Consider the following 16,252-nt stretch of genomic DNA (forward strand, 5'->3'; position numbering starts at 1 on the left):
ATTAACCTCTCACTGAAGTTGAATGTTTCCTTCTGTCACTAAGATAAGCAACAGATTACAATGAAGTAAGTGGAACATAGCAGCTATTACTCTAATTGCTTTAGGTATCTCCAAATTCATTTATGTTTATCACTAGTTAAAATTATTGTTGTCATTAGATGTGCCGTTAGACCTTGTTATTTAATAAGATGCACATATATCACAAATTTTAAAAAATATTTTGATAATCCTTTCAATATAATTGGTGTCTTCTGTTACCCTATATTTTTATGCAAAAAAAATTATTCTGAGAAGTGATTCACAGGTTTAACTAAACTGTCCAAGGCAATAATAGCACAAAAACGATTTTAAATTCTTGGAACGGCCAAAAGTGTCTACAACATAATAGTTAAAAGATTAAAAACAATCTAAATGCCCAATAACAAAAGATAAGTGAAATGAATTATGATACATACATACAGCAGAATATTATGCAGTCACTGAACAAAATTCTATAGAACACTAATGGTTTACATGTAGAGATATCACAGTATATTGTCCAAAAGAAAAAGCGCACATGATCGTTTTTTTGGAAATCACACATACATACACATATACACATACTTATAGCACACATGGACAGAAAATGCTTATCAAGACACACAAAAACGCTATTGGTGGCTGCTTACAGTTGGTTGGAACTGTAGATAACCTTTTTATCTCATTTGCTAAATGTTTCTACACATTTGTAATTATTTTTGCAAGAAAATTCTTAAAAATTATTATTTTTAAATAAAGCCCTGAGGAAATATCCATAAAGATATGCTGTTCTTACCTCTGATCGGTTTTGTGTACATTCATTCAACAAATAAACCTCAGTTCAATGGTCAACGTTATAAAATGAATTAATGCTATCTATAAAATCTATCATCATAATGGGGGAAAAATCTACTTATTTTCACACAATGATTTAGCAGCTGAACTAGTAGAAGTGTTAATTCAGTCAGTTCAGTCGCTCAGTCGTGTCCGACTCTCCGCAACCCCATGAATCACAGCACGCCAGGCCTCCCTGTCCATCACCAACTCCTGGAGCTCACTCAAACACATGTCCACAGAGTCAGTGATGCCATCCAGCCATCTCATTCTCTGTCGTCCCCTTCTCCTCCCACCCCCAATCCTTCCCAGCATCAGAGTCTTTTCCAGTGAGTCAACTCGTCGCATGAGGTGGCCAAAGTATTGGAGTTTCAGCTTTAGCATCAGTCCTTCCAATGAACACCCAGGATCGATCTCCCTTAGAATGGACTGGTTGGATCTCCTTGCAGTCCAAGGGACTCTCAAGAGTCTTCTCCAGCACCACAGTTCAAAAGCATCAATTCTTCGGCGATCAGCTTTCTTCATAGTCCAACTCTCACATCCATACATAACCACGGGAAATACCATAGCCTTGACTAGACGTACCTTTGTTGGCAAAGTAATGTCTCTGCTTTTTAATATATTATCAAGGTTGGTCATAACTTTCTTTCCAAGGAGCAAGCGTCTTTTAATTTCATGGGTGCAATCAGCATCTGCAGTGATTTTGGAGCCCGAAAAAATAAAGTCTGACACTGTTTCCACCGTTTTTCCATCTATTTCCCATGAAGTGATGGGACCAGATGCCATGATCTTTGTTTTCTGAATGTTGAGCTTCAAGCCAACCTTTTCACTCTCCTCTTTCACTTTGATCAAGAGGCTTTTGAGTTCCTCTTCACTTTCTGCCATAAGGGTGGTATCATCTGCATATCTGAGGTTATTGATATTTCTTCCAGCAATCTTGATTCCAGCTTGTGCTTCTTCCAGCCCAGCGTTCCTCATGATGTACTCTGCATAGAAGTTAAATAAGCAAGGTGACAATATACAGCCTTGACGCACTCCTTTTCCTATTTGGAAACAGTCTGTTGTTCCATGTACAGTTCTGACTGGTGCTTCCTGACCTGCATACAGGTTTCTCAAGAGGCAGGTAAGGTGGTCTGGTATTCCCATCTCTTTCAGAATTTTCCACAGTTTATTGTGATCCACACAGACAAAGGCTTTGGCATAGTCAATGAAGCAGAAATAGATGCTCTTCTGGAACTCTCTTGCTTTCTCCATGATCCAGCGGATGTTGGCAATTTGATCTCTGGTGCCTCTGCCTTTTCTAAAACCTGCTTGAACATCTGGGAGTTCACAGTTCACATATTGCTGAAGCCTGGCTTGGAGAATTTTGAGCATCACTTTACTAGCGTGTGAGATGAGTGCAATTGTGTGATAGTTTGAGCATTCTTTGACATTGCCTTTCTTTGGGATTGGAATGAAGACTGACCTTTTCCAGTCCTGTGGCCACTGCTGAGTTTTCCAAATTTGCTGGCATATTGAGTGCAGCACTTTCACAATATCATCTTTAAAGATTTGAAACAGCTCAACTAGAATTCCATCACCACCACTAGCTTTGTTCGTAGTGATGCTCTCTAAGGCCCACTTGACTTCACATTCCAAGATGTCTAGCTCTAGGTCAGTGATCACATTATCGTGACTATCTTGGTCCTGAAGATCTTTTTTGTACAGTTCTTCTGTGTATTCTTACCACTTCTTCTTAATATCTTCTGCTTCTCTTAGGTCCATACCATTTCTGTCCTTTATCGAGCCCATCTTTGCATGAAATGTTCCCTTGGAATCTCTAATTAGATCTCTTGTTTTTCCTTTTCTGTTGTTTTCCTCTATTTCTTTGCATTGATCACTGAGGAAGGCTTTCTTATCTCTCCTTGCTATTCTTTGGAACTCTGCATTCAGATGCTTATATCTTTGCTTTTCTCCTTTGCTTTTTGCTTCTCTTCTTTTCACAGCTATTTGTAAGGCCTCCTCAGACAGCCATTTTGCTTTTTTGCATTCCTTTCTTATGGGGATGGTCTTGGTCCCTGTCTCCTATACAATGTCATGAACCTCCGTCCAGAGTTCATCAGGCACTCTATCAGATCTAGTCCCTTAAATCTATTCCTCACTTCCACTGTATAATCATAAGGGATTTGATTTAGGTCATATCTGAATGGTCTAGTGGTTTTCCCTACTTTCTTCAATTTCAGTCTGAATTTGGCAATAAGGAGTTCATGATATGAGCCACAGTCAGCTCCTGGTCTTGTTTTTGCTAACTGTATACAGCTTCTCCATCTTTGGCTGCAAAGAACATAATCAATCTGATTTCGGTGTTGACCATCTGGTGATGTCCATGTGTAGAGTCTTCTCTTGTGTTGTTGGAAGAGGGTGTTTGCTATGACCAGTGCGTTCTCTTGACAAAAGTCTATTAGCCTTTGCCCTGCTTCATTCCGTGCTCCAAGGCCAAATTTGCTTGTTACTCCAGGTGTTTCTTGACTTCCTACTTTTGCATTCCAGTCCCCTATAGTGAAAAGGACATCTTTTTTGGGTGTTAGTTCTAAAAGGTCTTGTAGGTCTTCATAGAACCGTTCAACTTCGGCTTCTTCAGTGTTACTGGTTGGGGCATAGACTTGGATTACTGTAATACTGAATGGTTTGCCTTGGAAACGAACAGAAATCATTCTGTCGTTTTTAAGATTGCATCCAAGTACTGCATTTCGGACTCTTTTGTTGACCATGATGGCTACTCCATTTCTTCTAAGGGATTCCTGCCCACAGTAGTAGATATAATGGTCATCTGAGTTAAATTCACCCATTCCAGTCCATTTTAATTCACTGATTCCTAGAATGTCTATGTTCACTCTTGCCATCTCCTGTTTGACCACTTCCAATTTGCCTTGATTCATGGACCTAAGATTCCAGGTTCCTATGCAATATTGCTCTTTACAGCATCGGACCTTGCTTCTATCACCAGTCACATCCACAACTGGATACTGGTTTTGCTTTTGCTCGGTCCCTTTATTCCTTCTAGAGTTACTTCTCCACTGATCTCCAGTAGCATACTGGGCACCTACCGACCTGGGGAATTCCTCATTCAGTAGCCTATCATTTTGCCCTTTGATACTGTTCATGGGGTTCTCAAGGCGAGTATATGTTGTGGTTTGCCATTCCCTTCTCCAGTGGACCACATTCGGCTGTGGTCCATGTGATCAGATCAACTAATTTCCTGTGATTATGATTTCAGTGCGTCTGCCCTCTGATGCCCCCTCGCAATACCTACCATCTTATTTGGGTTTCTCTTACCTTGGGCGTGGAAAATCTCTTCACAGCCGCTCCAGCAAAGTGTAGCTGCTGTACCTTACCTTGGACGAGGGGTATCTCCTCAAGGCCGCCCCTCCTGACCTTGAAGGTGGAGTAGCTCCTCTTGGCCCTCCGGCGCCCACGCAGCCACCGCCTGTTGGATGTTGGGTAGCTCCTCTCGGCCGCCGGCCCTGGCCTCAGGCGTAGGGTAGCTCCTCTTGGCCGCGCCTCTTTGCCTGGTCTGTTGCGCCGCGGCCGGCCTCTCCCGCGTCTGCGCCGCCGGGGCCGGCCTCTCCCGCGTCTGCGCCGCCGTCACCATTTATCAACTTTATAGGCTATGAGACCTAAAGGAAATTGCCATTGGCACAAGTATCATATACTCATCCCTTTCAAAATTGTGTCCCACCAATCATTAAATAATTTTATCCTCACAAAGTCTTTTTTGTTTTATTTTGTCGATTGGCATTTTTGTTTTTTGAGTGTCATTTAACAAAGTAAATATAAATTTAGATTCCCTCATATTAATTCTCCTTTTAAAAATCAGCATATTTTATAACAATACATGTTTATGAATTCACATTCCTGGAAACAAAAGCTTTTCCTTTCTCTATGATTGTGCCACACCATACAATTTTGATTGATTCTGGATCACATTGTCATTGGCACTGGAAAAAATATTCAGTTATTTTATTTTTATATCTGGGTATTAGGAAGTCCAAAATGCATATCATATCCCTTTATGCTAACATTTTGTTAGCTGGAAAAAATATGCTAGGTTTTAATAATGCTCCTAAGTGAGGTTTATGACTTTTAAATACAACCTTTCTAAAAGCAGACATTCATCTAATATGCAAGATGTGACTTTAAGGAATTGGCCTGATATAATTCTTTTGGTTCATAAAAGCACCAGACTTTACATAGGAAATGGATGTCATCTCCTCTGAGCAGTCACCTTGGGACACCTCAGACAAACCTTGATGAGGTTTGCCTTTTTTCAGAACAATCTTAGGACCTCTCTTTTGGACTTGATCTTACTCTGTTCCTTTTTAAAAAAATAAATGTCTTTAAAGATGGCAAAGCATTGCCCTTTAAAGTCAGGTAATCTAGAGTAGGAGATGGGGTCCTAAGTGCACCAGGTTAAAAAAAAATAAAAACAGTGAATGTGACAGAATTGTGTGCGTGCTCAGTTGCTTCAGTCATTTATGACTCTTTGCAACCCTCTGGACTGTAGCCCACCAGGCTCCTCTGTCCATGGGATTCTTCAGCCAGGAAAAATGGAATGAGTTGCCATGCCTTCCTCTAACAGATCTTCCCAATCCAGGGATCAAACCGGTGTCTCGTGTGGCCCCTGCATTGCAGGCAGATTCTTTACCCACTGAGCACCTGGATTAGGGGAAATGCAATGTGATACTAAATGTAATGTGACACTATGGGCTTCCCGGGTAGCTCAAATGGTAAAGAATCCGCCTGCAATGCGGGAGATCTGGGTTCAGTCCCGGGGTCAGGAGGATCCCCTGGAGAAGGAAATGAATACCCACTCCAGTAGTCTTGCCAGGGGAATTCCATGGACAGAGGAGACTGGTGGGCTGCAGTCCATGGGGTTTCAAAGAGTCAGACACAACTGAGTGACTACCACTTTCACTTTTACTTTCAATGTGACACTAAATTCAGTTCAGTTCAGTTCAGTTCAGTTGCTCAGTTGTGTCCAACTCTGCGACCCCATGAATCACAGCACACCAGGCCTCCCTGTCCATCACCAACTCCCGGAGTTCACGCGAACTCATGTCCATCGAGTCAGTGATGCCATTAGGGGTGATATATTAGATACTCAGCAACAGGTATGGCAGGGCACAGATCAATCAAAACAGATGTCATGAGCAAGGTACTGGAGGACTTTGACCAAGATCCAAACACTAACTCTTTAGTGGCAGTACTGTGAGTCCTTCTAGGGGGTCCAATAGGGGAGACTAGTGGTGGGGATGAGTGGGTGCCTGGAGATTTCTGAACTATGGCAATAACCAACCAATAAAGGAAATTTGGGGTGTTTTAATGTCAGTTGAATATTGATCCTTCCAAAAGTAGAGACCACTGCTGTTTTTGTGGGGCTTGGGCCTTGCCCAAAAGTTGTTTGAAGGTGTTGAGAGCAACAGCAGCAATATTGGAACAAATGTATAGGATCTCAGGATAATGACTTTGAAGGGCATTGTTTATATGAATATTTCTCTAAACTTATTAAGAAAAAGCACCATACTTTTTTTTTTTTTACTTTTTTCTCACTAGCACCAAATACAATGCTTGAGATATAGTAGTTTAGTAAGTACTTGCTGAATGAATGACATATTTGTTAATGAAAAGTAACTTCTAAACAAAATCTCATATTTAAGGTTTTTAAATGTTATTTTTTTAGACCCATAAACTCTATTTTATTGGAAATAATTCTAAAAATCTCTTTGAAGAAAGAAATCCACCAATATATATTCCTGACTCAAAACCTTTCGATAGTAGACTACTTGTTTCTTGAAAGCAATTCTTGACAATGATTTTTTAATTATTATCAACCTTGAAAAGTCATGGTAGCTGTCAATCTGTCTTTAAACCCCTGGGAGCTCCTATTATTTCTCGCCAAAAAGAGTTTTCCTTTTAGGTCATAGGACTTGAGCTCTCCTGGGCCTAGGGCTACTACTGTAGGCTGCTGGCCAATATTTATCAGGCAGTGGGTGTCTGGGCTTCCCTGGTGGCTCAGTCAGTAAAGAATCCATCTGCAATGTGGGAGACGTGGGTTGGGAAGATCCCTGGAAGAAGACATGGCAACCCACTCCAGTATTCTTGCCTGGAGAATCCCCATGGACAGAGGAGCCTGGCAGGCTGCAGTCTGTAGGGTCACAAAGAGTCGAACACAACTGAGCAACTAAGCACAGTGGGTGTCTAGTGCTGTGCACTTAATACATCCATTCCCTCTCCTAACCACCCCTTTTGTAACTGAGGAAATTCAGTTCTAGAGTAGCTCTGCAATTTCCCCATATTTACACAGTTAGACAGTGGTGAAGGTACCAGTTGAATCCAAGTAACTTGATTTCAGAGCTGAGCACCCTTGACCAACACAGTATAAAGAGTCAATGCTGGCTTATCTTCAGTCAATCAGCAGGGTAGGAATTGAAGGATTTCTTGTACCTGGAAAGTACCTCAGAGCTCCTATTACATTGACATTTAGAAACGAGATTTCAGAAGGAAGATTTCATTACACATTCACAAGAATTTACTGAACATATACATAGGCGGGCACTGTTCTAGGTTCTGGGAAGACTGGCAAGGGAACCACAATCTCCTTCTGCTTGGTACTTGCAGCACTTTTAACTCAAGTTTCCTAGGGCTCTGTTTTCCTCTACTTTTAAAAAGGGGGGAAAAAAACTAAACCCCTGTACTGAGTTTGAATTCTGGATCCTAAGCAATCCTCCTCCTTGATGAATTGCAAAATAGACACACCCCTAGAAAGGAGGAGATCTACCACTTTCTCCTTTCTGGACCCCTCTAGGGGAGTATTTGATCTCCTGTGACATCCTGTCCTTGTAAGGAGAGCAACAGGGGCAGGAGGAGGCGGTGGAAGTCAGGACTGAAGCACAGAGCTAGTATGGAACACAGACGATTTATCTATACAAACATTTCATTGACATGGCAGCATTTTCCTGTGAGTGCAGGATTACCCTGCATAATGCTGATATCCAGAGTCAGGCTAATTGTTTGACATATGAATTTTTTGTTTTAGGAGGCATTTGTAGTTATCCAATGGTCTTATATGCTATCATAATTGGGAACAATAGAAACATTAACTGAACTTTGTACCTTCCTTGGAAGATTAAGCTGTTTAAAGGGAAGTTAAACAATAACCAACGAGAAGACTTTCAAAGAACTGACCTTAGAATAGTAAACCATACTAAATGCCCCAAGCAAGGTGAGAGTTTAAGAAACACTAACTTTTCACCAAAAATTATCCTAAACGTGCTAAAAAGCTAATCTGCTATAAGGGAGTTAATAAATTCACCCCACTCCTTGCCCCAGTAAGATTTCAAGATAAAATAAGAATTTCTAACAACAATTCTTGGAGAAGGAAATGGCAACCCACTCCAGTATTCTTGCCTGGAGAATTCCATGGACCAAGGAGCCTGGCCGGCTACAGTCCATGGGGTCACAAAGAGTCAGACACAACTGAGCAACTAACACACAACGACAACTCTAACGAAACAGAGTCCTTTCCATGTGTCCCTAAAGCACCAAATTCTCAATATTAGAGTAATCCTAATATTCTCAATTATTTATTTTTAATGTTTTTAATCATATGAGGCATGGCCTTAAATCTCTCTTTCAGAACAAAGTACAAAATAAATTTTTAGAAAGAAGTAAACAGACAAACAAATACATAAATCAATAATTGGGAGGACTTTCCACTCTTTCACCCAAAGATTTGATCCTTGTGAAACTATATCATTCTTTGGGAGAGAGAGATGGTATTTTAAGCAGTGTTCATCATTTTCACTTTAGTATAAACAAGTACTTGAGGCTTTCTTAAGAACAGATTCTGCTAGAAGATAAAAAGTGAGACTTTCTTCCTCTTTTCCTAGAGGCAGAGAAGCCAGAACATTCCTTGTTCTGATTTTGGCCCAAGAACAGGGATGCTCTGCCTTTAAGACCGAAATGCCAAAATCTGTCTCTCAAAAGTAAGATATTGAGGTACACCCATCTTCTGTTTTGTGGGATAGAAATCATACTTATATCTCAAATTTAAAAGAAGCTTCTCCCTCACACTCCTTTCTTATATTCAAAAGCAAATAATCAAGTTAACTTGCCCTGTAGTCACACCACCTATAAGAATAAACTGTTAAAGCATTTTTGTCAAAGAGATTACAGAAAATCAGTCCTTTTATCTCATGAAGTGCTTCTGAATTTTCTGGTCCTTTAAGTGTTCCCCTCTCCTGTGTTAAAGTCAAAACATTGGATCAATAATACATGATGCTCAAGCCTTGCAATTTCAGACTCACGACTGATATAGAGCATGCAAAATGGACCTTACAGCACACAATTGTGCTCTGTGGAAACTATGGCGTAATACCCTGAAAAATAGCTTCAAGTCATAAAAATGCAGTGCACCGACCCCCCGGAAAGAATTGTGTCCACGGTCCCAGAATGATGTCTGTTGTCCAACACCCTCACTCCACGTCTGAGCCCTTTTGCTCCATGTGGTTTTTCCCTCAGGGATCATTATTGGGTTTCATAATGATTAGTTTGTGTATGAAAAAGGAAAGCTCAAGACTATAATTTTATACATACTTAAAAAAAAAACATATAAAGAAAATTCAGTAGCAAGACAAGTAATCTCCTGGAGCCTGCTGTGAGCAGAAGTATACCTATGAGAGTGACAAGCTGATAAATGAATGTCCCAACACCCAAGGGGACAAACCACAGAGAGGAAAGCGTTGTGTCCCCATAGCTTAGGGAGCTCTACTCTCCTGGTCCCTGCTTCAGACATAACGAGAGCACCCACAGAGAAGCAGACGGCAGCTGGTGAAACAAATGAGTATTGGACCATCTGAGTCGGAAATTCAGGGATAAGGAGAGGAGAAATGTTTCTTTTCATTTTGGCAGCCAGATGATGAAAGAGATACTTATCAATAAAGACCCAAGGGAAGGATAGGTAGAGCAAAGTGGGGCTGAAACAAGGCCCAGAGGTGACCTCACAGAGACCCTGAAGGAGGAGCCAGGGCCACACGGGAAGTCAGGAAAACAGGACACCTACCTGGTAAATGGGTCTTCAGCACCACACCTGCAAAGGCTCCTTTCTCTGCAGATCCCAAAGTCCTCTCGCATGGAGAGGCAGCACAGCCTAAAGAAGAGAAAATCCTGGGTGACCCCTCTCAGTCTGTGGCCGGGTTCCCAACCTCCAGGATCTAATGCCTGATGATCTGAGGTGGAGCTGATGGAATAACAGAATAAATAAAGAAATGCAATGTCCTTGAATCATCCCCAAACCATTCCGCTACCCCGGTCAGTGGAAAAATTGTCTTCCACAAAACTGGTCCCTGGTGACCACTGCTCTATGGGGCCTTGAACCAATCACTTAATAGTTCCAAACCTCAGTTTCCTCATCTGTGAAGAGGGATAACAATAAGAGAATCAATCCAAGAAAACCCTGGGCAACAATGGTTGCCACATAACAATCACTCAATAAACATTAGATTTTATTATATTCTTATCAACTGTCAGGTCAACATATTACTTTCCTTTTTTAAAAAAAAGTATTCAAATTGTGTCCCCACCCCTTTCAGCTCTACCTATGGCTTAATGAAAAGGAAAGGTAACTTGTTCATCTTCCTTTAGTGGAATAAAGTAAGGTGTTTCCTTCATTTTTATTTATATTAATCTCTGTGTTCCTCCATATACAAAAAGTAAATCCCTCAAAATGACAGGATAAAAATTAAGATCTGTGTGTCTTTTAGAGTAAGATGAGAAGGGGAGCAGTTGGGCAGCTGTGTTCCTCTGGGGACAGAAATTAGGAGGTAGAAACTAAGAGGAAGGAGCCTGTGGGGAGAAAAACGGAAGTGGCAGAAAAAACTGAGTATTGGTCTCTGGATTTTAACTGGGATACACATATTTGGCCTACAAAGACCAAGTTTTCTTGTTCATGGTCTAACCCAGTGATTCTCAACTTAGGCAGTAGTAAGCTAAGAGCAGGTAGAAATGAAACTGATGATATTTGCGAGACATGTGAACATCAAGGCTGAAAAATGCAAACTCAAGAATCAAGTTGTACGAGTCAAACATGTGACCTTATTGATTGCGAATGTCTATTGAATGGGGCATATATGTAATTTTCACACACATTCCCTCAGTCAAAAGCTTTTTTCTAACAACCAGGCATCATCTCTAAACTGAACTAATGCAACAGCCTTCAAGCTGTTCTTCATTCCACTCTTAACTGACTGTGGTCTCTTCTCTACACAGAGCTGGAGTTATCTCTGTAAAATACAAAAGTAAAAAGACCCTGATGCTGGGAAAGATTGAAGGCAGGAGAAGGGGACGGCAGAGAATGAGATGGTTGGATGGCATCGCTGGCTCAATGGACATGAGTTTGAGCAGGCTCCAGGAGATGGTGATGGACAGGCTTGCTGTAGTCATACATAGGATTGCAATGAGTCGGACGTGACTGAGCGACTGAACACCAACAACAACGTCACTGCCTGATTAGAACCCATCACATTTAGAATACATTCAAACTCCTGTCACGGCCTGTAAGATTCTGCATTATCTAGCCCTTGCCTTTTTTTTTTTAACTGCCTTTTGTCCCCTCCCCCAAAAGCTTTCATTACAATGGTACTACACTAACCTCTCAATTCCTCGGCTTATTCTGATCTCAGGACCTTTGAACCGGATACAGTCTCCCAGAAGCTTTTCTCTTACAACTCCTCAAGTCTTGGCTCAAATATCACCTCCTTTTCCAAACCACCCCATCTAAAGAAGAGTCCCCCAACAGTTCTCTGATCCCTTTGATTTTCCTTATAACATTTGTCAGTAGCTGAAATTCTTATATACTTACCCACAAGCTTTTTATCTCTTTCCTTTAATCAGAACATAGCTTCCTAAGAGCAGGGGTCTTGTTTACCCAATACCTAGCCTTGTGCCTGGCATAAAGTTAGCTCCCACTAGGTTTCTGCTGAATATATAAATGAATAATATTCAGATAGAGTCTAGATGCTAAGAAAAGGAAAATATATTTATGAGAAACATTTCTAAGACATTGAACAGCTCAAAAGATATTAGAAAAAATTTTCTCAAGGGTTAGACTTTCAAAAAAAAATTGAGCAATGTTTATATATTCAATTGATTGATGGCATCTATCTAGTTTCTTATACCTGTAATTTAAGGCCTAGCCTCTTGTCAACAGTTGAAAGCCTTTTAGATCATCTATACAGAGACGACTGGAATAGAAACTCAATAGAAAAAAAAAAAAAAACCCTCAAAAGAGATCAGACTAGGCTCTAAAAACTACTCAGAGGACCTTTGGGCTACTCTTCCAGCCTGCCTTCATAATGGTATTACTGAGACAGTCACTCAAGCTATAATAAAATGAAATACTCACAAAAAGGAAAAATTATTTCAAAATAACAAAAGTCCCAATTAAAGTCCTCTTCCGCAAAAATAAACATATATTTACTACCATTTTAAACTAATAGGTTATTTGAAATTGGAAAGAATGAAACACTAATCCCTATAAATTAAAAATTTTGGCACAAACATGTTTTCTGTTTGACATTTTTACATGTCCATATTTCATAGATATTCAAATGCTAATGCCATTAAAAAGTGCTCTTTCTATGAATTTTGTAGAATCTTTCATCACAGATGCTTCAAGATGTCGGGAGTTCACTTCACATAATTGTTTTCCACAGCAGCAGGCAATTAAACTTACGATCTCCTGGGGTACCTATTAAACACACAGATTCCTTAGTCCCATTCAGAGAGTTTCTGTTTTAATGGATCTAAGCAGAGATCCAGGAATCTCTACTTGTTTAAAAGGCTTTCCAAGTTGTTAAGGCCTTCCAGGCTTCACAGTGATTTTCATCCAGCTTCCAACTTAGACCAGAACACTTTTATTCACATTTTGTTTTTTTTAATTTGAAATATTGTTAATTTATAAGTGTTAGTTTCAAGTATATAGCAAAATTATTCAGTTATATGCATATATATATATATATATTCTTTTTCAGATTGTTTTCCATCATACTATCTTATAATACTACCGTGCTACAGAGTAAGGTCCTTGTTTTTCACCTATTTTATACATAGTAACGTGTATATGTTAATCCCAAACTCCTAATTTATCACATTTCTAAAAATTTGTTATTCAGACGTGTTCTGAGCTCTTCCAGAGGAGATAATCCCGTCTCAATGTAGTTTGTTAACATCTACTGGAAAGGTCTGTCAGAAAACTTTTGTTTACTTTAAACTGAAATGGGTCTGCGGGTGGCTGACTCCCACAGGTCTGCCCTCTGGCACAACAAGGATTATTATAAATGACAGCTGTTCATGCATTTCAATGCAGTATTTGGGGACCCACAAGTTTTTCTTCTATAGCTGGAGAGCCAGTTTCCCAAACAACTGCTCACAGATCCTGTATCACCCAAGGTACGTCTGCACCCTACCGCACCAACCACATTCTCTTTTCAGAGCCTCTCCTCCACCAGTCAGAAGTAGAGTCCCTAACTCAGCTATGAGCCTTTTGACCCTGTCCAGCAGTGGAGCAGCATGTTGGGAGATCATATGGAACTCTACACGCCCTACATTGTTGCCTCTCAAAGGGTGACATGCCAAATGACGCCACAGGCTGAGGAAAAATGGGGAAAGGAGAAAAATGACTAAGTTCATTCCCTCTAAAAGATTCTAGTACTTTCTTCCTATATCGTGATCTGCCCAGGTCCTTCTGAAATTTTTGTTTTAAATGAAACTAGAAGGATACTAGTTTTCTTGGTTGGTTGGTTGGTTTTACTAGAAAGTTAGCCATCCTATGTTGATGAATTCTATTTCTTGAAGAGCTGTAACGGTCCGTAAAGATCAGACTCTAGGAACCACTGCCCTGGACTTGCCTCTTGTGCTGATATACCATTGTTCTCTAATCCAGCTCTTGCCTCTGGAACACCTGTCACCTAACAAGACACCATGGCTCACAAATCATTAGATCATTAGAATCAATGGAGTTTTATGAAAATACAGATTCCCCCCAGGGCTCCCCCACCAGAAATTATGGTTCAGTAGGTCTGACGTGAGGTTTGGTATCTGCATTTTTAAAAGCTCCCCAAAGATCTGATGCTCATCCAGAATTAGAAAGCACTGGAAAAACCATACCTTTGGTTTTTTATCATAAATGATATGCATTTATTCAGTGACTCTCTTCTATGTATTTATAGCTTAGTATCATCAGGGAGTGGAGTTGATTAGGAAATCAGGAATCTGATCAAGTGTTAATACAGCCAAGCAGGTCTTGATACATGAATGCACAGTCAGCTTCCTCCCTTAGATATGGACACTTCTGCAGTTGGTATCCTTTCCTTCTCCTCTAGCCTTCTCTTAACAGACCAAGTGTTCTCTCTTCAGCTTTAGACACACTTGCTCTATCTGTTAAATTCTACCCAATAAACTGACCTCAACACTCTTGGGTTTTATCAGTATTCCTATTAAAGGATAATACTTGAAAAAGACATAATATTAATGCATAATCACCCCTTAATAAACTGGATATTAAATGTCTACTATTATTATAGCTTCAGATTACCTACATTTTTATAGAGGCACCGGCAAACTGATGGTATCTGAGGTCTGGACTAATCCATACTATCTGGCTTTACTTGAATTTCAATAAGCAGTTCTCCTTCATCCAATATAACTGATGTTTACAAATACAACTTCAAGTTACACATTTATTCAAGTTATACATGAAGCTATTTAGAACTTCAGGTTTTAAAATCTATCACATATTTTCAGTACCTTTTCAACATATTATAGCATTTTCAATGCTAACTTTTCCATCCAACACATTGAAACTCTTTTCCAGAGAATTATGTAACAGTCTAATGTTAAATAAACTTGAGAAATATAATTTCTATACAGTCATTCAAATAATTGATAACATATATTTTAACAGGGATAGCAAAAAACACAGAGCTTCTTAAAGATTTTGTTTGAAAGTAGCTAATGTCACTTTTCACATTCCACTGGCCCTAGCAAGATACATGGTGAAGTCTGACACTGATGGGGTGGGAAGTAGACTCTTCCTACATAAAAGGGCCTAAATGAAAGGTTCATGCAGGAAAGGGGAGTAAATATTTAAAACACACAATATAACTTATCATCTCTCCTTATTTGAAATTGGGACCTTACACACCTTTCTCCAATCTTTTGAATTTTTTTCCGTCTTTTCCAAAATTTTTCAAACAATATGATAGTACTATGATCATATCAATAAGATTGTTTATTGCCTAAAATGTAATTTGTCTGGACCTGGAATTTGAGCTCATCTAAAATATTTAAGTTATCAAAAGTTTCTCTTACCCTGGATGTCAATGACCTCTAAACACAATGATTTCTCAGTGTTGCCAGCTTAAAGGTCATATTTCTTGGTATAGACAGAAAAAAACAAAGCCAAAAAAACGGAAGTGCTGTGTTTTCTTTTAACATGATACTCTCATTCTCAAGCAATGGACCTATAATTTTGATCTATCTATTGTTCTGAAAATAGCTCTAAAAATTGCTGCTGCTGTCTTTAGTGGTTTTTGTGAGCCTCAGCTAATCCTTGGCTTTAACTCTCTTGAAATTCTTGTCCTATTTTTTTGTATTCTCCTTAGTTATGTGTTCTACTATCCACGAGTTACACAGATATGTTCCAGCCTTATCAGTTTTCAGTGCAAATATGCCAGCTTCTCTTCAGGCCTCCCATTTTCTTGCCACTGAGCGTATGTTTAATTGTGTAGCCAGAATTCCATAATTCAATATTCCTTGGGGGCTTCCCTGGTGGCTCAGATAGTAAAGAATCTGCCTGCAATGTGGGAGACCTGGGTTCAATCCCTGGGTTGGGAAGATCCCTTGGAAAAGAAATGGCAACCCACTTCACTATTCTTTATCATCATAGAATTGTATTCATCTTTCATCTCTTTTTGAAAGTGACTTTGTTTTTTAAAGAAAATATTTTATCAGCTATTATTCAAAACTCCACCCATATTCTATCCTCATGGCTTATTTTTTTTTTAGTGATGTGATTATGAGAGACAATATGGCATAAAGTTTAAGAGTTCAGTCTCAGGAGATGAACTCTGAAACTTGGCCTTTTTTACTCACGAGTTGTGCGACCTTGAACAAGTGAGTCAACCTTCTGTGCCTCAGTGTCCTCATCTATAAAATGGGGACAGTTACAGTATTTCCCTATACTGTTATTGTAAGAATTGAATAACGTACATAAAGTACCTGGAACAGTGCCTGTCACATAAGTGGCTCCATGTGCCTGTCATTATGGCGTCGAACAGTTAAAATGCCTCAGGCATGGTATTTC

At 39.7% G+C, this 16,252-nt stretch overlaps 1 long non-coding RNA gene across 1 annotated transcript; it reads right to left on the reverse strand.

Annotated features, from left to right (window-relative positions):
* Nucleotides 1–3,736: 3,736 nt before the first annotated feature.
* Nucleotides 3,737–10,106, reverse strand: LOC148777021 (uncharacterized). The gene is made up of 2 exons (XR_016037956.1): nucleotides 9,953–10,106; nucleotides 3,737–4,508 (listed from the first exon to the last, which is right to left on the reverse strand). It is a non-coding gene; the product is annotated as an uncharacterized LOC148777021 (long non-coding RNA).
* Between the last annotated feature and the right edge of the window lie 6,146 nt (nucleotides 10,107–16,252).

The sequence above is a fragment of the Moschus berezovskii genome, chromosome 8 (genome assembly GCF_049115385.1).
Source record: "Moschus berezovskii isolate FMDL1 chromosome 8, NW_MosBer_1.0, whole genome shotgun sequence".
Taxonomy (NCBI): domain Eukaryota; kingdom Metazoa; phylum Chordata; class Mammalia; order Artiodactyla; family Moschidae; genus Moschus; species Moschus berezovskii.